Source organism: Balaenoptera ricei, chromosome 18 (assembly GCF_028023285.1).
Source record: "Balaenoptera ricei isolate mBalRic1 chromosome 18, mBalRic1.hap2, whole genome shotgun sequence".
In the NCBI taxonomy this organism is placed as follows: Eukaryota; Metazoa; Chordata; class Mammalia; order Artiodactyla; family Balaenopteridae; genus Balaenoptera; species Balaenoptera ricei.
The window spans coordinates 622,181-646,790 of NC_082656.1; the positions used below are offsets into that span (position 1 = coordinate 622,181).

Here is a 24,610-nt window from a genome sequence, read left to right on the forward strand (position 1 = left end):
CATCCAGCCCCGTATTTCACTTTGTAAAACTGAAACTCTACCCCCCCGTTAAACACCATCTGTCCGTTCTCCCCTCCCCCAGCTCCTGGTAACCACCATTTACTTTCTGTCTCTATGATTTTTGACATATAAGTGGAATTATACAGTATTTGACTTTTTGTAACTGGCTTACTTCACCTAGCATAATGTCCTCAAGGTACATCCATGCCTTGCTCTTTACTTTTTCTTGCTAATTTCTCTGGCAATTTGGGAAAAGAATAGTCTCTTCAACAAGTGATTCTTGGACTACTGGATATCTATATGGAAAGCAATGAAATGTGTACATTTTTACAAGTGGTTTATATATAAAAATTAACTCGAAAAACACATTAACTCAAAATGGATTAATAACCTAAATAAAAGAGCTAAAACTATAAAACTTTCAGAAGAAAACATAGGGTAAACCTTCATGACCTTGGTAGATCTTCATGACCCAAACCTGAGCAATGAAAGATTAAATAACTTGAACCTCATCAAAATTAAAAAAACTTGTGTATCAAAGGCAATTGTCAAGAAAGTGAAAAGACAACCTACAGAATGCAAGAAAATACTTGCAAATCATATATCTAATAAGGTCTAGTATCCAGAATATATGAAGAACTCTTACAATTCAACAACCAATAGGCCCTCATATCTATCAAAGGTGACCAATTTTTTTACAAGAAATATCATAAAAGGCTCATGGTTTTAAGCATATCTGATGTGTTTCAGTCTATGGAAATTATTTTATTTACTGCTCAGATTGCCTTATCTTTGTCAAGTGGGAGCCTCTTCAATTTAGCTTTCAAGTACTTTAAACATAACACGACTAGGGTCCTCACTACCTCGGGTGACGAGATGCTCCAGGCTCACGGTGTACATTTCCCACCCAAGACCTGGAATCAGTCATCCAGTCCTTGCACTTCAATAGACAAAGCCGGGAAACCTGTCTCCATCTATACTCCCTCTCCTGCAAAGAGGAAACACTTCTTGAGTTCATACCAATACTGTCAATTCAAATTTAGAACTAAAGGTGTTCACTTAACCTATTCTATTGTAGATCTGTGCCTTCTTTTTTCACACTGAAAATGTTCATTCTCAAGGACATTAGGAGTGATATAATTAGAAACTTCTCTTATGCTGTAGCCCATAATATGCATAAAACAGACTTAGAATAATAACAACACTAACACCAACATAATTACTGACAGCAGTTTTCAAAAACGTGTTTGGGGTTTCCCTGGTGTGCAGTGGTTAAGAATCTGCCTGCCAATGCAGGGGACACGGGTTCGAGCCCTGGTCCAGGAAGATCCCACATGCCGCGGAGCAACTAAGCCCGTGCACCACAACTACTGAGCCTGTGCTCTAGAGCCTGCGAGCCACAACTACTGAAGCTCACGTGCCTAGAGCCTGTGCTCCGCAACAAGAGAAACCACCGCAATGAGAAGCCCGCACACCGCAACGAAGAGTAGCCCCCGCTCACCGCAACTAGAGAAAGCCCATGCACAGCAACAAAGACCCAATGCAGCCAAAAATAAATAAACAAAACAAACAAAAAAAAAGAATCTCTGGTGACAATCAGTTTTCTTTCATTTCTTGTACTTTGGACCCCAAAGAATATTTTCTTTTTCATTTCTTTTTTAAAAAGTCTAACAATTAAAAAAATATGTTTCCGATTTTTTTATGGAAACGGAAGCGTAGAGCTCGGAGCCCATGTCCCTGGAAAGCGTTAAATTTCTCCTTTCTAAGTCAGTGCAACGCGGTCCACCTTTCTCCACCTTCCAGTGTGGGCGTCACTACGAACCTTAAATCCCAGCAGCCGGCCCTCCGCCCCGCGTAAATCCAGACGTCGCCGTTACAGGATAGACCTCTAAAGACTCATGTTGTCTGAGGAAGAAGCCTGGAAGAGGAGGAAGAGGAAAGAACTGGAGTCTGCAATGGCTCTTTCTCAGGAACAGTTGATGTTCAAGGATGTGGCCATAGAATTCTCTCAGGAGAAGTGGGAATGCCTGGACCCTGCTCAGAGGGCCTTGTACAGTGACGTGATGTTGGAGACCTACAGGAACCTGGTCTCCCTGGGTTTTTTTTGCAGAACCTTCAGAGTTTTCTACATATTAAATTATGTCATTTGTCAACAGAGAGAAAAAGTAATGCTTACTTTTTCTATTTGGATACCTTTTATCTCTTTTTCTGCCTCTTTGTTCTTGCTAGGACTTGCAGTAATATGTTTTTAGAAATAGTGATGGCAGGTATTCTCAACTTGTTCCTGATTTTAGAGGAAAAGCTTTAAGTTATTCACCACTGAGTATGATGTTAGCTGTAGGTTGTTAATATATGTCCTTTATTATGTTGAGGTAACTTTTTTGTATTTCTAGTTTATTGAGTGTTTTTATCATGAAATGCTGTTGACTTTTGTCAGCTGCTTTTTCTGCATCAATTGAGATGATCATATCGTCTTTTTCTTTCATATGTTGAACCATCCTTATATTTCAAAATTATATGCCATTAGTCATGGTATATAATAATTTTAATGTTGTGTTTATTTTAGTTTACTATTTTATTGATGATATTTCCATCATTATTCATAAGCGACTTTAGTCTCAGATTATCTTGTAGTGTCTTTGTCTGACTTTGGTCTTTGAGTAATTCTGACCTGAGAGAGAGTTTGGAACTGTTTCATTTTCTTCAATTTTGGGGGGATGGATTTAAGGAAGGTTGGTCTTAACTGTTTTTAAATGTTGCATAGAATTCTGCAGTGAAGTTATTTGGCTTTCCTATGTTGAATGGTTTTTGATTAGTGACTTATCTCCTTACAGATTATAGGTTTGTTTAGATTTTTAATTTCATCATGCTTCTGTCTAGGCAGGTTGTGTTTCTCCTAGAATTTATCCATTTCTTCTAGGTTATCTAAAATTAGGCATAGAACTGTGTTAGTATTTTCTTCTAGTTTTTTTGATTTCTGTAGAATCAGTTTCAGTCTGTTGTAATGTACCCTCTTTGATTTCTGATTTAATAATTTTGGTCTTATCTCTTTTTTTGATATTCAGTGTCAATAAGAGTTTGTCAATTTTGTTATTCTTATCAGAAAACCAACTTGTAGTGTTGTTATTTTCTGTAGTTTTTATTCTGTATTTCATTTATATCTAATCTAATTCTTTTTCCTAACCTTCTGATACCTTAGGCGTATGTACTTCTAAGATCTTTCCCTTTTGTTCTTTTTTTTTTAAATTTAAAAAATATACATTGTAAGCCAGTACCTCTTTTGTGTATTTATTGTATTTTCTCTTTCCCTGCTTTTTTTGGAATTTAATTAAATTATAACATGGTGTAAATTAAAAAAAAAATATATATATATATATATGTTTCCATGTACGTCATTCAGGGTCAGTTTTCCCAGATGCAGAGTGTTGTCCTTTCAATTTTTAAATTTTGGTACAAAATTTTCTTGAATTATATATATATATATTTTAAAATAAATTTATTTAAAGTTTATTTATTTATTTTGGCTGCGTTGGGTCTTCATTGCTGCGCACGGGCTCTTCTCTAGTTGTGGTGCGCGGGGGCTATGCTTCATTGCGGTGCGCGGGCTTCTCATTGCGGTGGCTTCTCTTGTTGTGGAGCACGGGCTCTAGGCACACAAACTTCAGTAGTTGTGGCATGTAGGCTCAGTAGTTGTGGCTCCCAGGCTTTAGAGCACAGGCTCAGTAGTTGTGGCACACGGGCTTAGTTGCTCCGTGGCATGTGGGATCTTCCTGGACCAGGGCTGGAACCCGTGTCCCCTGCATTGGCAGGCGGATTCTTAACCACCGCGCCACGAGAGAAGGTCCTGAAGTGATTCTTTTCTGAATTATGTTACTTCATCCCTGATTTTCTCTGGTTCTTATTTACATGTTTTTTCAATTCTTTATAATTTTTAATGTCTTTTAACTAGTTTTGAAACACTAGGCCATTGTTTCCGTCTGTTTTGTAAGCATGTCTTCCTTTTATTTTCTTTAGGGAACTTATCTGGTTTCTTACTCTCTATTTTTAAAAAATATTAATCTTATATAAGATTCAGCATGGATCTGTTTCAGTTATTTATTTTTACATTATAGTAGTTTCCCAAACTTTAAGATGGGAGGTGTAATTTGTTTTCCTGACTTTACAGCTCTATGGCTCCATCTTCTGTTGCCTTTATGAAAAGTTAAAAAATAAAAGGCCGCTGACCTGAGACTAAATAAAAGGACTGCCTCCCAATCCACCCTGTTTTATCTGGACTCTCTTTTTCATTTTCCTCCTTAGTTCCTGAGCTGCTTAAATCTTTAACACTCCTAGAAAGAGAGACTAGGCTGGTTAGTTTTGAGAGTTTGGGGTGGTAGTCTCTTTCAGCACCTTTGTATCTTACTGACAACACGTTGCACAAACCGCTGGTGTTTCAGATTCTGCTCTCAAGTTGGCTCACAGGCCTTCCTGGGAATACCGATTGGTCATTTGGGGATTTGGCTTTTCTCTGGTGTTGTTTCTTCTCTTTGCTTCCTCTGGCACAGATGCTGATACCATTTACCTCTTGCAGCATTAGGTGGTTTGTTGCTGTATGCTCATGTTTTGGATATCTTGGGATTGCTGTACCATCTAATTTTGTTGTAGATATCATCCGAGGATTTTTTTTTCATCCTAGTTGTTCTGTGTGAGCTTTTTTTAAAAAAAAAAAAACAAAAAAAACAGAAAAATACTAACATTTTCTCTAAACCAAAAGAGATATGGTTATATTCTCGGAGCTTGAGCAGTCTTTGTCATTAAGTTCATAGCATGAAATTTACTTGTCATCTTTTCATGGGATGTCAACAGCTGTCAACAGGATATCAGTATTTTTAATCTTGTTAGGGTTTTGTTTGTTTAAGGTCACGCCATTTGGCATGGGATCTTAGTTCCCCAACAAGGGATTAAACCTGTGCCCCCGGCAGTGGAAGCGCAGAGTCTTAACCACTGGACCGCCAGGAAAGTCCCTTGTTAGGGTTGTTTTGACCTAACGAGGTTAGAAATATGCACAGGACTACACCTAAAACTGTCAAACTTCATGAAGAGATGTGGCCATAGCATTTAAATGAGAATATCTATTTCCCTCGATTTAGATATTCCTGCTTGGAACCTATCTTATAGGAACTGGAGCTTCAATATCAAGAAATATATACACAAAGATATAAAAGCACATCACTTGCAGTGCTAAAAAGTTGGGAAAAAACCCTGTCAGTCCATAATTGGGGAATAGATTATTTGTAGAACATTTGCACTGTGGATTAGTCGTTCAGCTATCAAAATGAATTAGAGCTTTATCAATTAACCTGGAGAGATGTCCATAATCTATTTTGTTTAGGAAAATCTTCCAAAATTGGAAACAGAAAAAGGTGATTACATAACTTAATATCTGGCTCTAGCACTTTCTAACGAGCTAGCCTGAATGTCTTCTACTTCTGGAAATATAACAATTTGCTGTTTACAAATGATGAGGGGCCACGTGCCACAACTACTGAAGCCCGCACGCCTAAAGCCCGTGCTCTGCAACAAGAGAAGCCACCGCAATAAGAAGCCCGCGCACCATAAGGAAGAGCAGCCCCTGCTCGCCGCAACTAGAGAAAGCCCACGTGCAGCAATGAAGACCCAAAGCAGCCAAAAAAAATAATAATAATAACCTGGGAATTCCCTGGTGGTCCAGGGATTAGGACTCCGGGCTTTTACTGCCGAGGGCCTGGGTTCAATCCCTGGTCAGGGAACTAAGATCCCGCAAGCCACGTGGCGCGTTCCCCAGCCCCCCCCACCCCGCACCAAAAAAAAGGTTAACTTGTAAAAAACTAGTAAGATGTGTGCCATGGACTGAATTGTGTCCCCCACCAAGTTCTGTTGAAGCCCTGACCCCCCGTGTGACTGTGTTTGGAGGTGGGGCCTCTAAGGAGGGAATGAAGGTGAGGTGAGGTCACTGGGCGGGGCCTTGGTCCGGTAGACCTGGTGGCCTCACAAGAGCAGGAAGGGGCAAGAGAGCAAGGAGGCCTGGTGTGGACACGGTGAGAAGGCAGCCACTGCAAGCCAGGAGGACAGACTTCACCATGCACCCATCCTGATGGCATCCTGGTCTTTGGCTTCCAGCTTCCAAAACTATGAACAAATAAATTTCTGTTGTGTTAGCCACCCAGACTGTGGTCTTCGGTTTCAGCAGCCTGAGCTGGATAATACAATGTGATAAATTTTTCCTGACTAGTAAAGACTATAACCCCGAAGGTTCTGGTTTTATTTTGCTATAGCATATTAACGCTGATTTTACATATAATCTAGCAGTCATATGACAGCATCCCTTTTATCACTGTTCATAGAAATCCACATTAATGATTCAAGTAAAATTTTGACAGATGCTCAGTATTATTTGTGTGGAAATTTTATCTTCCCTAATTTGAGAAATAGGTGGTGTTTTTGCCCTTTTAAAAATTTGTGGTAAAATATATTTAACTTAAGATTTGCCACTTTCATCATGTGAAGTGTACAGTGCAGTGGTATTAATTACATCCACAATGTTGTGCAGTCATCACCACCATCCATTTCCAAATTCTTCATCATCCCAAAGAGAAACCCAACACCGACTTAGCAATAACTCTCAGTTTTGTTCTTCCCCCGTCCCTGGTAACCATGATTTTCCTTTCTGTCTCGACGAATGTGACTATTCTAGGTGGTCCATGTGACTCGACTCGTGAAATACTTGTCCTTTTGTGTCTGGCTTGTTTCACTGAGCACATGTTCAAGGTTCGTGTTGTAACATGTACAGAACTGCCTTCCCTTTTGTGGCTGAAAAATATTCCATCGTGTGGATGGACCACATTTTGTTTATCCGTCAACTACTCATGGACCTTAGGGTCGTTTCTGCCTTCTGTGAATAATATTGTAACTTAGTGTCCAACTATCTCTTTAAATCCCTGTTTTCATTTCTTCTGGATACATACCTGGGAGGTCAATGACTGGGCCACAGGGTAATTCTATGTTTAGCTTTTGAGGAACCACCGTGTGTGTGTGTTTGTTGATGAACTTTATTTCTCAGAGCAGTTTTAGGTTCACAGCACAAGTGAGCAGAAAATACAGACATTTCCTGTGTGCTCCCTGAGCCCACAAGCCTTCTGCACTATGGACACCGTGAAACAAAGTGGGACATTTGTTACAACCAGTAAACCTACACTGACACATCCTCATCCCCAGAGTCTACAGTGTACACTCGGGTTCCTTCCTGGTGTTGCACGTTCTGTGGGTTTTGGTGCCTGTATAATGACACATATCCACCATTAGAGTAAAGCAGAAGAGTTTCACTGCCCTAGAAGTCCTCTGTGCTCCACCTGGCAGCCACTGATCTTTTCACTGTCTCCATAGTTTTGTCTTTTCCAGAAGGTCACATGGTTGGAATCACACTGCGTGTGGTTTTTCAGATCAGCTTCTCTCACTTAGCAATATGCACTTAGGTTTTCTCCATGTCTTTTCATGGTTTCATAGCTCATTTCTTTTCAGCACTGAGAACATTCCACAGTATGGATGTACCACAGTTTGTTTGTCCACTCACCTACTGAAGGACAAGTTTTCAGCTTTAGCAACTATGAATAAAGCTGCTATAAATGTTTTTGTGCAGGTTTCTGTGTGGACATAAGTTTTCAACTCATTTGGGTAAATGCCAAGGAGAGCATTTGTTGGGTCCTATGATAAAAGTGTAGTTAGCTCTGTACAAACTGCAGTCAGAAACTGAATATGCTGAAGTTGTAAACCCCAAAGTGAGGGTGTTAGAAGGTGGGGCTTTGGAAGGTGATTAGGTCATGAGGATGGGGCCCTCGTGAAGGGGATCACTGTCCCCACAGAAGAGACCCCATCTGCCCTGTGAGGACACAGTGAGAAGACCTCTGGCTTTGATCAGAAAGGGCCGCCCCCAAACACCATATCTGCTGGTGCCTTGATCTTGGATCTTTCAGCCTTAAGAACCGGGAGAAAAAAAATTTGTGTTGTTTATAATTCTACTTTATTCTCTTGCAGCAGCAGGAAAAGACTAAGACAACTGCCAGGCTGTCTTCCACAGCAGGTGTGCCGTTGGCATCCCGACAGGCCACGGGCGAGGGTTCCTGTAGCTCCACATCCTCACCAGCGTTTGGTGGCATTTGGGGTCATCAGTGTTCTGGATTTTGGCCGTTCTCACAGGTGTATAGTGGTATCTCATTGTTGTTTTCTTTCATTTTTTTTTTTTTTTTTTTTACCAAGGGGATCCATGTTTCTGTTTGTTTCTCTTTTGGCTGTGCCACGTGGCTTGCGGGATCTTAGTTCCCCGACCAGGGATTGAACCCAGGCCCTCAGCAGTGAAAGCGCAAAGTCCTAACCACTGGACTGCCAGGGAAGTCCCCTATTTTAATCATTTTTAACTGCACAGTTCACGGGTACTAGGTACCGCCGTATTCTTGTGTGACCATCATGACAATCCACCTCCAGAACTTTTTCTTCATTCCAAACAGAAACTCTGTCCCTACTGAGCGATGACAGACCGTTCCCTCCACCCCAGCCCGGGTCACCTCTATTCTACTTTGTGTCTCTACAAAGTAGGACGGCAGGCATTTTTATTTCTGTATGTGTCAACAAACATTTATAAACTCTACTGGGAATTACTGCTCATTACAGGACACCCTCAAACACAGTAACCACTGGAGTGCTCCAGGAGAGCTAGCTGTCACTGTTGCAATGTTTGTGCAGAATTTTGTACTTTCCAAACCAAAGTAAAAAACACTGAAAAGTAGCACTAGATTTGCTGTAAAGCTCTCCTTCCTGAAAGACAGTATCTCCAGCTTTTGACAGGTGGTCCCCTCATCTCGGTGTAAATGGGGGGACTCCATGTGATCAGAAATCTGCTGCTTCTGGAGCAAAAGGACATGAACCACATGGAAGCTACTTGGCATTTCCCTGTTCTCCTCGTTGGTCACAAAAGACACTGTGATTGTCACATTATTTTCTGTTGCAGACACTACTGGACACTCATAAAGGTTTTCTTTCTTGCTCCATAAATGAGGTACCAGGTCACCAGAATGGCCAGCAGGAGCCATGTAGCCTGCCAGGGTCTGGCCATGGTCCCTCAGCTGGGAAGAAACAGGAAGGGTCCCCTCCTTGCCCTTCAAGGGGCCAAGGAGGTGGGAATTTTTATATTTTGTTGATTAGTGTATCCCGAGCTCCTACAAAAGTGCCTAACACAGTCAATAAATTGAATCAATTAAAGAAGAAAAGCCATACAATCATTTCAACGGATTAAAAAGAAATATTTTGGGGAATTCCCTGGTGGTCCAGTGGTTAAGACTCTGAGCTTCCACTGCAGGGGGCACGGGTTTGATCCTTGGTCAAGGAACTAAGATCCCACATGCCATGTGGCCAAAAAAAAGAAAGAAAAAAAAAAGCCATTATAGCAAAGTTGCAGGATACAAGGTCATTTGCTATCCTATATGTCGGCAGTGAACAGGTGGAATTTTAAATTAAAAACAAAATACCACTTACATTAGCACCCTCCAAAATTAAACACTTAGGGGGTGGAGTCAAGACGGCAGTGTGGGAAGACGCGGAGTTAGGTCTCCCCTCAACTAGGGTGTCTGCCAGCCGCTGGTGGGGGACTCTGACCCCCAAGGATATGGGAGGAACCCCCAAGTAAACTGGTAGGACGCAGGGGGACCGAGGGTGGAGGAGAAGTGGAAGCCAGACAAGGTCAGCGCCCCTGAGGCCAGGGAGATCAGGAGAGGCAGGCAGGAGGGACCCTCCCAGACCCCAGACCGGAGGAGTAGGAGAGGAGAGGAGGGCATCTGCGCTTGAGCCCAGGAAGCCTGCTGGGCTCCCAGGTGAGGTCCCTGCCCTCTGAGACCAGGGTGGGGGGGCACGCCTGGGCCCTTCTGTTCCTTGAGCCTAAGCCCCAGCCCCCATAGTTCCCAGGGCCTTCTCCAGCCTTGTGGGTCCTGAGCATTGGCCCCGCCCACTGCCCAAACCTTGCCCTTCCTTAGGCCCCGCCCTCCACAGCCAAGGCCTTCCTCCCCACCATTTTTTTTTCTTTTTTTCCTTTCCCTCCTCCTCTTTTTTACTATTGTGGTACTGATGTACCTTCAGGTTGTTGATTCATCTATATTTTTATTTTTACATTCTTTCTAACATATCTGTTAGTTTCCTAGTCTAATTTTGTTTTTTTACTTTGTTATTTTTCTCTCCTTTTTTTTTTTTTTTTTTTTTGCCGCCCCACGTGGCTTGCGGGATCTTGATTCATGAGCCCGAGGCTGGGGGGAAGTTCCTGTGGTGGGAGCTCCGAGTCCAAACCACTGGACTAACAGAGAACCTCAGACCCCAGGGAATATTCATCAGAGTGAGGTCTCACAGAGTTCCTCATCTCAGCACCAAGACCCAGCTCTACCCAATAGCCTACAAACTCCAGTGTTGGAAGCCTCAGGCCAAACAAACAGTAAAACAGGAACACAATCCCACTCATTAAAAAAAAAAAGAGATGGCAAAAAAATATGTCACAGATGAAAGAGCAAGATAAAAACTTACAAGACCAAATAAATGAAGAGGAAATAGGCAATCTACCTGAAAAAGAATTCAGAGTAATGATAGTAAAGATGATTCAGAATCTCGGAAATAGAATGGAAGCACAGACTGAGAAAATACAAGAAATGTTTAACAAAGATCTAGAAGAACTAAAGAACAAACAAACAAAGATGAACAACACAATAACTGAAATTAAAATTACTCTAGGGCTTCCCTAGTGGTGCAGTGGTTAAGAATCTGCCTGCCAATGCAGGGGACATGGGTTCAAGCCCTGGTCCAGGAAGATCTCACATGCTGTGGAGCAACTAAGCCCATGCACCACAACTACTGAGCCTGCACTCTAGAGCCCGCAAGCCACAACTACTGAGCCTGCATGCCACAAATACTGAAGCCCGTGTGCCTAGAGCCTGTGTTCCACAACAAGAGAAGCCACTTCAATGAGAAGCCCGTGCACCACAGTGAAGAGTAACCCCCACTCGCCGCAACTAGAGGAAGCCTGTGCACAGCAACGAAGACCAAATGCAGCCAAAAATAAATAAATAAATAAATAAATAAATAAATAAATAAATAAATAAATAAAAATACTCTAGAAGGAATCAATATCAGAATAACTGAGGCAGAAGAATGAATAAGTGAGTTGGAAGACAGAATGGTGGAAATAACTGCCGAGGAGCAGAATAAAGAAAAAAAGAATGAAAAGAATTGAGGACAATCTCAGAGACCTCTGGGACAATACTAAACGCACCAACATTCGAATTATAGGGGTCTCAGAAGAAGAAGAGAAAAAGAAATGGTCTGAGAAAATATTTGAAGAGATTATAGTTGAAAACTTCCCTAACATGGGAAAGGAAATAGTCACCCAAGTCCAGGAAACAAAGAGAGTCCCATACAGGATAAACCCTAGGAACAACACACCAAGACACATATTAATCAAACTAACAAAAATTAAGTTCAAAGAAAAAATATTAAAAGCAGCAAGGGAAAAACAAAAAATAACATACAAAGTAATCACCATAAGGTTAGCAGCTGATTTCTCAGTGGAAACTCTGCAGGCCAGAAGGGAGTGGCAGGATATACCTAAAGTGATGAAAGAGGAAAATCTACAACCAAGATTGCTCTACCCAGCAAGGATCTCATTCAGGTTCGATGGAGAAGTCAAAAGCTTTTCAGACAAACAAGAGCTAAGAGAATTCAGCACCACCAAACCAGCTTTACAACAAATGCTAAAGAAACTTCTCTAAGTGGAAAACACAAGAGAAGAAAAAGACCCACAAAAACAAACCCAAAACAATTAAGAAAATGGTAATAATAACATACATATCGATAATAACCTTGAATGTAAATGGATTAAATGCCCCAACCAAAAGACACAAACTGGCTGAATTGATACAAAAACAAGACCCATCTATATGCTGTCTACAAGAGACCCACTTCAGACCTAGGGACACATACAGACTGAAGGAGAAGGGATGGAAAAAGATATTCCATGCAAATGGAAATCAAAAGAAAGCTGCAGTAGCAATACTCATATCAGATAAAATAGACTTTAAAATAAAGACTGTTACAAGAGATAAGGAGGGACACTACATAATGATCAAAGGATCAATCCAAGAAGATGATATAACAATTTTAAATGTTTATGCACCTAACATAGGAGCATCCTAAAACATGAGGCAAATGCTAACAACCATGAAAGGAGAAATCGACAGTAATACAATAAGAGTAGGGGACTTTAACACCCCACTTACACCAATGGACATATCATCCAAACAGAAAATAAATAAGGAAACACAAGCTTTAAATGACACAACAGACCAGATAGATCTAATAGATATTTATAGAACATTCCACCCAAAAGTGGCAGAATACACTTTCTTCTCAAGTGGACATGGAACATTCTCCAGGACAGATCACATCTTGGGTCACAAATCAAGCCTCGGAAAATTTAAGAAAATTGAAATTGTATCAAGCATCTTTTCTGACCACAATGCTATGAGATTGGAAATCAATTACAGGAAAATAACTGCAAAAAACACAAATATATGGAGGCTAAATAGTGCACTACTAAATAACCAAGAGATCACTGAAGAAATCAAAGAAGAAATAAAAAAATACATAGAAACAAATGACAATGAAAACAGGAAGACCCAAAACCTATGGGATGCAGCAAAAGCAGTTCTAAGAGGGAAGTTTATAGCAATTCAATCTCACCTCAAGAAACAAGAAAAATCTCAAATAAACAATCTAATCCTACACTTAAAACAACTAGAGAAAGAAGAACAAATAAAACCCAAACTCAGTAGAAGGAAAGAAATCATAAAGATCAGAGCAGAAATAAATGAAATAGAAATGAAAAACAATAGCAAAGATCAATAAAACTAAAAGCTGTTTCTTTGAGAAGATAAACAAAATTGATAAACCCTTAGTGAGACTCATCAAGAAAAAAAGGGAGAGGACACAAATCAATAAAATTAGAAATGAAAAAGGAGAAATCACAACTGACACTGCAGAAAAACAAAGGATTATAGGAGACTACTACAAACAACTATATGCCAATAAAATGGACAATCACGAAGAAATGGACAAATTCTTGGAAAGGTACAATTTTCCAAGACTGAACCAGGAAGAATTATAAAATATAACCAGACCTGTCACAAGTAATGAAATTGAAACCGTAATTAAAAATCTTCCAACAAACAAAAGTCCAGGACCAGATGGCTTCATGGGAGAAGTCTATCAAACCTTTAGGGAAGAGCTAACACTGATCCTTCTCAAACTCTTCCAAAAAATTGCAGAGGGAGGAAGGAACACTCCCAGATTCATTCTACAAAGCCACCACCACCCTGATACCAAAACCAGAAAAAGATATCACAAAAAAAGAAAATTATAGACCAATATCACTGATGAACATAGATGCAAAAATCCTGAACAAAATACTAGCAAACAGAATCCAACAGCACATTAAAAGAATCATACACCATGATTAAGTGGGATTTATCCCAGGGAGGCAAGGATTCTTCAATATACGCAAAGCAATCAATGTGATACACCACATTAACAAATTAAGGAATAAAAAACATATGATCTTCTCAAAAGATGTGGGAAAAGCTTTTGACAAAATTCAGCACCCATTTATGATAAAAACTCTCCAGAAAATGGGCATAGAGGGAATCTACCTCAACATAATAAAGGCCATAATATGACAAACCCACAGCGAGCATCATACTCAGTGGTGAAAAACTGAAAGCATTTCCACTAGGATCAGGAACAAGACAAGGATGTCCACTCTCACCACTATTATTCAACATAGTTTTGGAAGTCCTAGCCACAGCAATCAGAGAAGAAAAAGAAATAAAAGGAATATAAATTGGAAAAGAAGAAGTAAAACTGTCACTTTTTGCAGATGACATGATACTATACATAGAAAATCCTAGAGATGTCACCAGAAAACTACTAGAATTAATCAATGAATTTGGTAAGGTTGCAGGATACAAAATTAATGCACAGAAATCTCTGGCATTCCTATACACCAACAACAAAAAATCAGAAAGAGAAATTAAGCAAACACTCCCATTTACCATTGCAACAAAAAGAATAAAATACCTAGGAAATAAACCTGCCAGAGGAGGCAAAAGACTTGTACTCAGAAAACTATAAAACACTGATGAAAGAAATCAAAGATGACATAAACAGATGGAGAGATATACCATGCTCTTGGATTGGAACAATCAATATTGTGAAAATGACTATACTATCCAAAGCAATCTACAGATTCAATGCAATCCCTATCAAACTACCAATGGCATTCTTCACAGAATTAGAACAAAAAAATCTTACAATTCATATGGAAACACAAAAGACTCCGAATAGCTAAAGCAATCTTGAGAAAGAGAAACAGAGCTGGAGGAATCAGGCTCCCTGACTTCAAACTATACCACAAAGCTACAGTAATCAAGACAGCATGGGGCTTCCCTGGTGGCGCAGTGGTTGAGAGTCTGCCTTCCAATGCAGGGGACACGGGTTCGAGCCCTGGTCTGGGAGGATCCCACATGCCGCGGAGCAACTGGGCCTGTGAGCCACAATTACTGAGCCTGAGCGTCTGGAGCCTGTGCTCCGCAACAAGAGAGGCCACGATAGTGAGAGGCCCGCGCACCGCGATGAAGAGTGGCCCCCACTTGCCACAACTAGAGAAAGCCCTCGCACAGAAACGAAGACCCAATTTAGCCATAAATAAATTAAAAAAAAAAAAAAAAAAAAAAAAAGACAGCATGGTACTGGCACAAAAACAGAAATATAGATAAATGGTACAGGATAGAATGCCCAGAGATAAACCCACGCACATATGGGCACCTAATTTATGACAAAGGCAGTAAGAACATACAATGGAGAAAAGACAGCCTCTTCAATAAGTGGTGCTGGGAAAACTGGACAGCTACATGTAAAAGAATGAAATTAGAACACTCCCTAACACCATACACAAAAATAAACTCCAAATGGATTAAAGACCTAAATGTAAGACCATACACTATAAAACTCTTAGAGGAAAACATAGGAAAAACACTCTTTGACATAAACCACAGCAAGATCTTTTTTGACCCACCTCCTAGAGTAACAGAAATAGAAACAAAACTAAACAAATGGGACTTAATTAAACTTAAAAGCTTTTGCACAGCAAAGGAAACCATAAACAAGACAAAAAGACAACCCTCAGAATGGGAGAAAATATTTGCAAATGAAACAACAGACAAAGGATTAATCTCCAAAATTTACAAACAGCTCATGGAGCTCACTCTCAAAAAAACAAACAATCCAGTTAAAAAATGGGCAGAAGACCTAAACAGACATTTCACCAAGGAAGACATACAGATGGCCAAGAGGCACATGAAAAGATGCCCAACATCACTAATTATTAGAGAAATGCAAATCAGAACTACAATGAGGTATCACCTCATGCCAGTCAGAATGGCCATTATCAAAAAAGCTAGAAACAATAAATGCTGGAAAGGGTGTGGTGAAAAGGGAACCCTCCTGCACTGTTGGTAGGAATGTAAACTGATACAACCACTAAGGGAAACAGTATGTAGGTTCCTTAAAAAAACTAAAAACAGAACTACCATATGACCCAGCAATCCCACTGCTGGGTATATACCCTGAGAAAACCATAATTCAAAATGAGACATGCACCACAGTTTTCATTGCAGCACTATTTACAATAACCAGGACATGGAACCAACCTAGATGTCTATCAACAGATGAATAGATGCAGAATATGTGGCACATATATACAATGGAATATTACTCAGCCATAAAAAGAAATGAAATTGAGTTATTTGTAGTGAGGTGGATGGACCTAGAGTCTGTCATACAGAGTGAAGTAAGTCAGAAAGAGAAAAACAAATACTGTATGCTAATGCATATATATGGAATCTAAAAAAAAAAAAAGGAACTGATGAACCTAGCTGCAGGGCAGGAATAAAGGGGTAGACATAAAGAATGGACTTGAGGACATGGGGTGGGAGGGCGAAGCTGGGGCGAAGTGAGAGTAGCGTCGACATATATACACTACCAAATGTAAAACAGTTGGCTGGTGGGAAGCAGCAGCATAGCACAAGGAGATCAGCTTGCTGCTTTGCGATGACCTAGAGGGGTGGGATAGGAAGGATGGGAGGGAGGCTCGAGAGGGAGGGGATATGGTGACATGTATATGCATATGGCTGATTCGCTTTGTTGTGCAACAGAAATTAACACGGTATTGTGAAGCAATTATACTCCAATAAAGATCTATTTAAAAAAACCCAAAAAACAAAAAAACAAAATTAAATACTTACATATAAATTTAACAAAATATGTACAAGATCTGTATGAGGAAAACTACAAACCTCTAATAAATGAAATCAGAGAAGAACTAAATAAATGGAGAGATAGTCCATGTTCACTGATAGAAAGACTCAATATTGTCACCATGTCAGTCTTCCAACTTGATCTATAGATTCAATGGCATCCCAACCAACATCCCAGCAAATTATTTTGTCGATATGGACAAACTGATTTTTAAGTTTATGAGGAGAGGGAAAAGACCTAGAAGAGTCAACACAATACTGAAGAAGAACAAAGTTGGAGGACTGATGCTACCTCACTACCAGAGTTACCATAAGTTTACAGTAATCAAGACACTGTGGTATTGGTGAAAGAATAGACAAATAGATCAATGGAAAAGAATAGACAGCCCAGAAATAGACCCTCATGGGTATAGATCAACTGATCTTTGACAAAGGAGCAAAGACAATACAATGGAGCAAAGATAATCCCTTCAACAGAGGGTGCTCAAATAACTGGACATCCACATACAAAAAAAAGAAAAGAATCTAGACACAGAACTTACACTCTTCACAAAAATTAAATCAACATAGATCACAGGCCTAAATGTAAAATGCCAAACTATAAAACTTCTAGGAGATAACATAGCAGAAACCTCAGCTGACCTTGGGTATGGAAATGACTCTTTAGATATAACACCAAAGGCACCGTCCTTGAGAGACATCAAGGATAATGTGGATTCCATTAAAATGAAAAACTTGTGCTCTGGGAAAGACAATGGCAGGAGAACAAGAAGACAAGCCACAGACTGGGAGAAAATATTTGCAAAAGGTATGTCTCATAAAGGACTGGTATCCAAGATATACAAAGGACTCTTAAAAACAGAACAATAAGAAAACACACAACCTATCTGACACATTGTAAATCAACTATACTTAAAAAACAAAACAAAACAGGGGTTTCCCTTGTGGTCCATTGGTTAAGAACCCACCTTCCAATGCAAGAGACACAGGTTTGATCCCTGGTCTGGGAAGACCCCACATGACACAGAGCAACTAAGCCCACGTGTCACAACTACTGAGCCTGCACTCTAGAGCCTGCGAGCCACAACTACTGAAGCCTGCATGCCTAGAGCCCGTGCTCTGCAACTAGAGAAGCCACCGCAAGGAGAAGCCCGCGCACCGCAATGAAGAGTAGCCCCCACGTGCAGCAATGAAGACCCAATGCAGCCAAAAATAAAATAAAATAATAAAATATAATAATAATAAATAAATAAATAAAGGGACTTCCCTGGTGGTCCAGTGGTTAAGAATCTGCCTTCCAATGTAGGGGACACAGGTTCAAGCCCTGGTCAAGGAACTAAGATCCCACATGCTGCAGGGAAACTAAGCCTGAGCACCACAACTACTGAGCCTGTGAGCCACAACTAGAGAGAAGCACATGCGCCTCAAGGAAGAGCCCATGCGCTGCAACTAAGACCCAATGCAGCCAAAAATAAATAAATAAATAAAATATTTTTTTAAAAAAGAAAGAAAATACACAACCTGATTTAAAAAATGGGCCAAAGACCTTAACAGACACCTCATCAAAGAAGATATTCAGATGGCAAATAAGCATATGAGAAGATGCTCCACATTATATGTCATTATGGGAATGCAAATAAAGACAGCAATAAGATACCACCCCTACTAGAATGGCCAAAATCTGGAACACTGACAACACCGAATGCTGAGGGTGTGGAGCAGGAAGAACTCTCACTCACTGCTGGTGGGAACGCAAAACGGTGCAGCCACTTTTTTGTTTTTAATAAATTTATTTATTTATTTACTTACTTATTTTTGGCTGCGTTGGGTCTTTGTTGCTGCGCGTGGGCTTTCCTTAGTTCTGGCGAGCAGGGACTACTCTTCGTTGTGGTGCACGAGCTTCTTACTGTGCTGGCTTCTCTTGTTGTGCAGCACGGGCTCTAAGCGTGCGGGCTTCAGTAGTTGTGGTGTGTGGGCTTCAGTAGTTGTGGCGCACGGGCTTAGTTGTTCCGCAGCATGTGGGATCTCCCTGGACCAGGGCTCGAACCCGTGTCCCCTGCATTGGCAGACGGATTCTCAACCACTACACCACCAGGGAAGCCCCAGTGCAGCCACTTTGGAAGACAGTTCAGCAGTTTCTAAAAAACTAAACCTACTCTTACCATATGATCTGGTAACCATGCTCCTTGGTATTGATCCAAATGAGCTGAAAACTTACGTCCATGCAAAAACCTGCACACAGATGTTTATAGCAGCTTCATTCATAATTGCCAAACTTGAAACAACTAACATGTCCTTCAGTAGGTGAATGGATAAATAAATTGTGGTGCATCCAGACAATGTAATATTAGTGTGAAAAAGAAATGAGCTACGATGTCATGAAAAGGCATGGAGGAAACTTAAATGTAAATTATGAAGTGAAAGAACCCAATCTGAGAAGGCTTCATGCAATATGATTCCACCATTATGACATTCTGAAAAAGGCAAGGTTATGGAGACAACAAAAAGAAAAGATCAGTGGTTGCCAGGGGTTGTGTGGGGAGAGGGATGAATAACCAGAGCATGGAAGACTTTTAGGGCAGTGAAAATACTCTGTGTGATACTATAGTTTTACGTGTTTATAAACCCATAGAATGTACAACTCCAAGAATGAACCCTATGGTAAACTATGGGTTTAGGGTGATTATGATGTGTCAATGTAGGTTCATCAACTGTAACAAATGTACCCCTACAGTGGGAAATGTTGGTATCCGTGGATGATACACGTGGCGGGGGCGGGTCTATGGGAACTCTCTGTGCCTTCCTCTTAATTTTGCTGTAAACCTAAAGCTGCCATGAAAAAATAAAGGCCTAAAAAAGAAGAAAGTTTCTCAACCTAGTAAAGGGTTTATTATTCAGAGTTTGATGCAGACAACAGGTGCCCTTCAGGTATTCTAATCAGGAGAGGATTGTTACGTACGTGTATTTGTCTCCCCACACCCATTCTCCACTTTCTTCCATCTTGCCCTCTGATCTGCGAAGGTGAACGTGCATGGACCACACCACACAGGCTCCTGTGCCCTCTGACCTCCAGTTGAGTCTGGAAGGAAACTGGAGGGAAGAATCATGTTGCTAGATAAGATATGGATGTCCAGTTAAACTTGGATTTCAGGTAAACAATGAATAATTTTTTAGTGTAAGTATGCACCAGGCAAAGTTTGGAACACATTTATGCTAAAATATCATTTGTTGTTTAACTGAAACTCAAAATGAGCTAGGTGTCTTGTTTTCTGTTTGCTAAACTTGACAACCCTAGGGAGGAAGGAGAGTGAAGTGGAAACATCCCCGTGGGGTCACTGTGGTTCGGCTGAGTCCCTTGACCAAAGGCCACAGTTCCACCTCGAAGCCTCTCGTTCAGCTTTCTCCCTCCGGGTCGGGTACAGCCCTGCTGGCCTCCTCAGGGCACACTCGGTCCCTGGCTCTACATGACACTCTCCTCCGTGGTTTCCCTCCACCTTGTAGTTTCCCTTCATCCTTTAAAATAGTACTTTTATTAAAATGTCATCCAGTTACTGAATGTCTCATGAGGACGCTCACTGATACAGGATTCAGTACTAGGAACTAGGTGCTTTTAACATCACGAAGGGTTGGAGGAGTGGAAACTAGGCTGTGATGGCTAATTTAACGTACCAGCTTCTCTGGATTATGGGGTGCCCAGATATTTGGTTACACGTTATTCTGAGTGTGTCTTGAAGGGTGTTTCTGGACAAGGTTGGTATTAGAACCGGCAGTCTGAGTACAGCAGATAGCGCCCCCCCTCCAAGTGAAGGTGGCCCCCCACCCCCCATGAAGCTGGGGCTCAGTCAAGACACTGAAGGCCCGGCTAGAATACAAAGGCTGAGTGAGGGAGGGTTCCATCTCCGCCTGACTGTCTTCAGCCTGGGATGCTGGCCCTCACCTGTCTTGGGATTAGGACTCAGAGTGGAACTTACACCATCTCTCTGTTCCCAGGCCGCAGATTTGGACTAGATTTAGACCATGACCTCCCCTCCTCTCAGGCCTTGGGACGAGGCTGCAGCTGTCCTGTCGGCTGTCTCTGGCTGCCAGCTTGCCGAGTGCAGACAGTCACGGAGCCATTTCCTTAAGGTCTCTCTGTCTCTGTTTCTCTCCACCTGCCCTATTGGTTCTGTTTCTCTGGAGAACCCTGACGAATAGATTGTGGTGCCAAGAGTGGCTCTAGACGAGCCGAGTATTAAGGATGAGTTTTCGGAATTGGCCTGGAGTTTCTGGAATTGGCCCCTAATCTAATTATATAAAGATGCTAATGACTCTAGTTCCAGTAGTAAACAGCTTACTAATAGTCCATGGTGTGATCTGGCGATCGAGACGCACAAAATATATCCATCGGATACTCCTAATAGATCGCTTGTAAGAAGCAAGAAGGCAGATGACTGTGAATATGATATTTGTGAGCATTTTATTCCTCTGCAATCTCTTCTATTTTTATTTATTTATTTTTTATTAATTGATATTGAGTACAGTTGCTCTACAATGTTGTGTTACTTTCTGCTGTGCAACAAAGTGAATCAGTTACAGGTACACATAGACCCACTCTATTTTGGACATCCTTCCCTTCTAGGTCACCACAGAGCACTGAGTAGAGTTCCCTACGCTATGCAGTAGGTTCTCATTACTTACCTATTTTACACATAGCAGTGTGTATATGTCAATCCCAATCTCCCAATTCATCCCACCTCCCTTCCCCCCTTGGTAACTGTAAGTTTGTTTCCGACATCTGTGACTCTTTCTGCTTTGCAAGTAAGTTCATTTGTACCATTTTCCTAGATTCCACAAATAAGCAATATTATATGATATTCGTTTTTCTCTTTCTGACTTACTTCACTCTGTATGACAATCTCTAGGTCCATCCATGCTGCTGCAAATGGCATTGTTTTCTTCTTTTTTTATGGCTGAGTAATATTCCACTGTATATATGTGCCACATCTTCTTTATCCATTCCTCTGTTGATGGATATTTAGGTTGCTTCCATGTCCTGGCTACTGTAAATATTTGCAAGCATTTTGGAAAAACTAATGAACATAATGAGATCGACTAGTTGCTGGACAAAGTAGTGGAAGAAAAGGATGAGCTCAGGTACTCAGACTCCCAGCTCAAGTGTTGTATAATGACCCGAAGGTGGCTGTGTCTTCCCTGAAGGAGACTCTTATCTCTTGTAGCGCCAGGGCTGAAGTGGCTGAAAACAAAAAAGCACAGTCTCCTGCTGTGATTTACAGTGAGTCACAAGGCAAGCGAACTGCCAGTCCCACCGTGTGTTTGCTGTGGAGGTGAGGGTGCTGCTTTGCGAGCAGGGGATTCTGCGAGGTGGAGGGAGGGGGGTTGGGGGGGGAAGACCCTGGGGAAGGTGGGGACACTGAGCCCCGAGTTCTGATGAGTCTTTTTGACAGGTGGAGAGCCCCACCCCCCGTGGAAGTAGCCCCCCGGCCCCCCTCCCCTTCCCAGGTGGAGTCGGGCTCTTCGCCCCTGCCTGGCCTGAGGCAGTTCGCAGGGGGTTCCCCTCAGGAGCCACCGCCTCGGCCACCCTAGCCCCGTGACTCGCTAGTCATGTGCCAACGGGTACCTAAAGGGGGGGCACGAAGTGCGGCCCCTGAGGAGGCGTACTGCGCTCCAAAGAACTCCTTGAGTCTCTAATTTTTACAGCCAGGAGTCTGGGGGAAGGGTGGGGACGGACACTGAGAGCTGGGAGAACGGTGGAGGGAATGTGAGTCCAGATCAGGCTAATTTATTGATTCGAGCGCACGAAGCAGAGAGTCTGCACTGAATGTTGCCGCCTGGGAGTTGGAAAACGGTATCTGGTTGGTTGGCTGAAACGTGGACCAAAAGTTGCCCAAATCGTGAGCTGGAAATAGCAGAACTGCCTTAGTTTAATGAAGAGGCAGGGAGACAAAGGCTTAGGGAGCTTCAAATGTTAAGAGTGGATTTGTCTTTTAAGACTTACTTGGGGCTTCCCTGGTGGCGCAGTGGTTGAGAATCTGCCCGTTAATGCAGGGGACATGGGTTCGAGCCCTGGTCTGGGAAGATCCCACATGCCGCGGAGCAACTAAGCCCGTGAGCCACAACTACTGAGCCTGCGCGTCTGGAGCCTGTGCTCCGCAACAAGAGAGGCCATGATAGTGAGAGGCCAGCGCACCGCGATGAGGAGTGGCCCCCGCTTGCCGCAACTAGAGAAAGCCCTAGCACAGAAACGAAGACCCAACACAGCAATCAATAAATCTTTTTAAAAAAAAAAAAAAAAAAGACTTACTCACCAGCACTGGGAAGGTCCAGAACACCTACCTTTCACTAACACTGGGAGAAATACATTTGGGAGGGGAGAGCTGGCACCCCTGAAGAGCTCCGTGGTCACTCTTCTCTGTCGGCCGGACCTTCCAGTGGGAACTGCAGTCATGCTTTGGGAAACCGAAATGCCAGGGAATAACTGGATCCCAGGTGGGAGGGGCCCACTGCCAAAGGCTAGTTGACTGTGTTCCTACAGATAAGATAGATAGGAAGCCTATTACATCCTTACTTTATGTGTAGAATCAGAAAATTTCTAGGTCAGTTGAATGAAAGTCTCACCTGAATCAGAAAATCAGGGCATCATGGCCCATCAATCAGTTCCCACACTTGAGCTAGTTTACAGGTTCAGAGCCCTTGAATGAACAAGAGGACAGGTCCTCAGAGCAAGGTTCCCAGGGCACTGCCCGAAATTCATGCTGTTAATCTTCCTCCCAGCCTTCACCAAAGGCACCGATGGCCTTTTACCAGCTTCACTGTGCTTTGGGGAAAAGGAAATGATCAGACTTTTCAGGGACTACTGGACACTGGCTTTGAATGGACACTGATTTCAGGAGACCCTATGTCCCTGTGGCCCCCCAGTCAGAGTAGGGGCTTGTGGAGGTCAGGTGATCAATGGAGGTTTAGCTCACGTCTTTCACACAGTGAGCCCCGTGGGTCCCCAAACACATCCTGTGTTTTTCTCCCAGTTCCACAATGCATAATTGGAATAGACATACTCAGCAGCTGGCTGTACCCCTTTACTTGTTCCCGGACTTGTGGAGTGAGAGCTTAGAGGTGAGAAAGAACACGTCCCTGTCCATAAGGCCCACCAGGAGCAGTTTGCTCTCAGCTGGCAAAGCTGGCAATTAGACCTTCACTGTCCTACCTCGGGTGATATCAACTCTCCAGCCCTGTGTCAGAGTTTAGTTCACAGGGGTCTTGATCACATTTGTAAGTGTACAATACATTATTGTGAAGGAGCTCTTTATATATTCTGGCTATGAATCCCTTATCAGATACATGGCTTATAAATATTTTCTCCCATTCCATAGGTTGACTTTTCACCCTGTTGATTGTTTCTTTTTTCCTTTTTTTTTTTGTTGCTTGTTTCCTTTGCTGTTTTTAAATTTATTTATTTATTTATTTATGGCTGTGTTGGGCCTTCGTTTCTGTGCCAGGGCTTTCTCTAGTTGTGGCAAGCGGGGGCCACTCTTCATCGTGGTGCGTGGGCCTCTCACTATCGCGGCCTCTCTTGTTGCAGAGCACAGGCTCCAGACGCGCAGGTTCAGCAATTGTGGCTCATGGGCCCAGTTGCTCCACGGCATGTGGGATCTTCCCAGATCAGGGCTCGAACCCGTGTCCCCTGCATTGGCAGGCAGATTCTCAACCACTGCGCCACCAGGGAAGCCCCTCCTTTGCTGTTTTTAATTTTGATATAGTCCTATTGTCTAATTTTGCTCCTGTTACCTGTGTTTTTGGTGTCATATCCAAGAAATCATTGCCAAATCCAATGTCATGAAGCTATCCCCCTACGTTTTATTCTAAGTGTTTTATAGTTTTAGCACTTCATCTGAGGTCTTTGATCCATTTCAAGTTAATTTTTATATACGGTGTAAGGTAAGAATCCAACTTCAAAAGAAAAAGAAGTGGAGGTATCACATGTCCTGACTTCAAAACATGCCACAAAGCTACAGTCATCAAAACAGTGTGGTCCTGACATAAACACAGACTTGTAGACCAATGGAATGAATAGAGAACCCAGAAAAGAACCCTCAAGTACATGGTCAAATGGTCTTTGATAACAGTGCAAAGGTCCAAAATGTAGTTGCTTATGCTAAGCCCCATGTCACAAAACTGAGACTTAATTATAGTTTTAGTTGTCT

At 42.0% G+C, this 24,610-nt stretch overlaps 1 long non-coding RNA gene across 1 annotated transcript; it reads right to left on the bottom strand.

The window, feature by feature from the left end:
* Positions 1-1,583: 1,583 nt before the first annotated feature.
* LOC132352583 (uncharacterized) lies at positions 1,584-21,641 on the bottom strand. Its single transcript, XR_009498796.1, has 3 exons — positions 21,290-21,641; positions 19,372-19,502; positions 1,584-1,918 (listed from the first exon to the last, which is right to left on the bottom strand). It is a non-coding gene; the product is annotated as an uncharacterized LOC132352583 (long non-coding RNA).
* Positions 21,642-24,610: the final 2,969 nt, after the last annotated feature.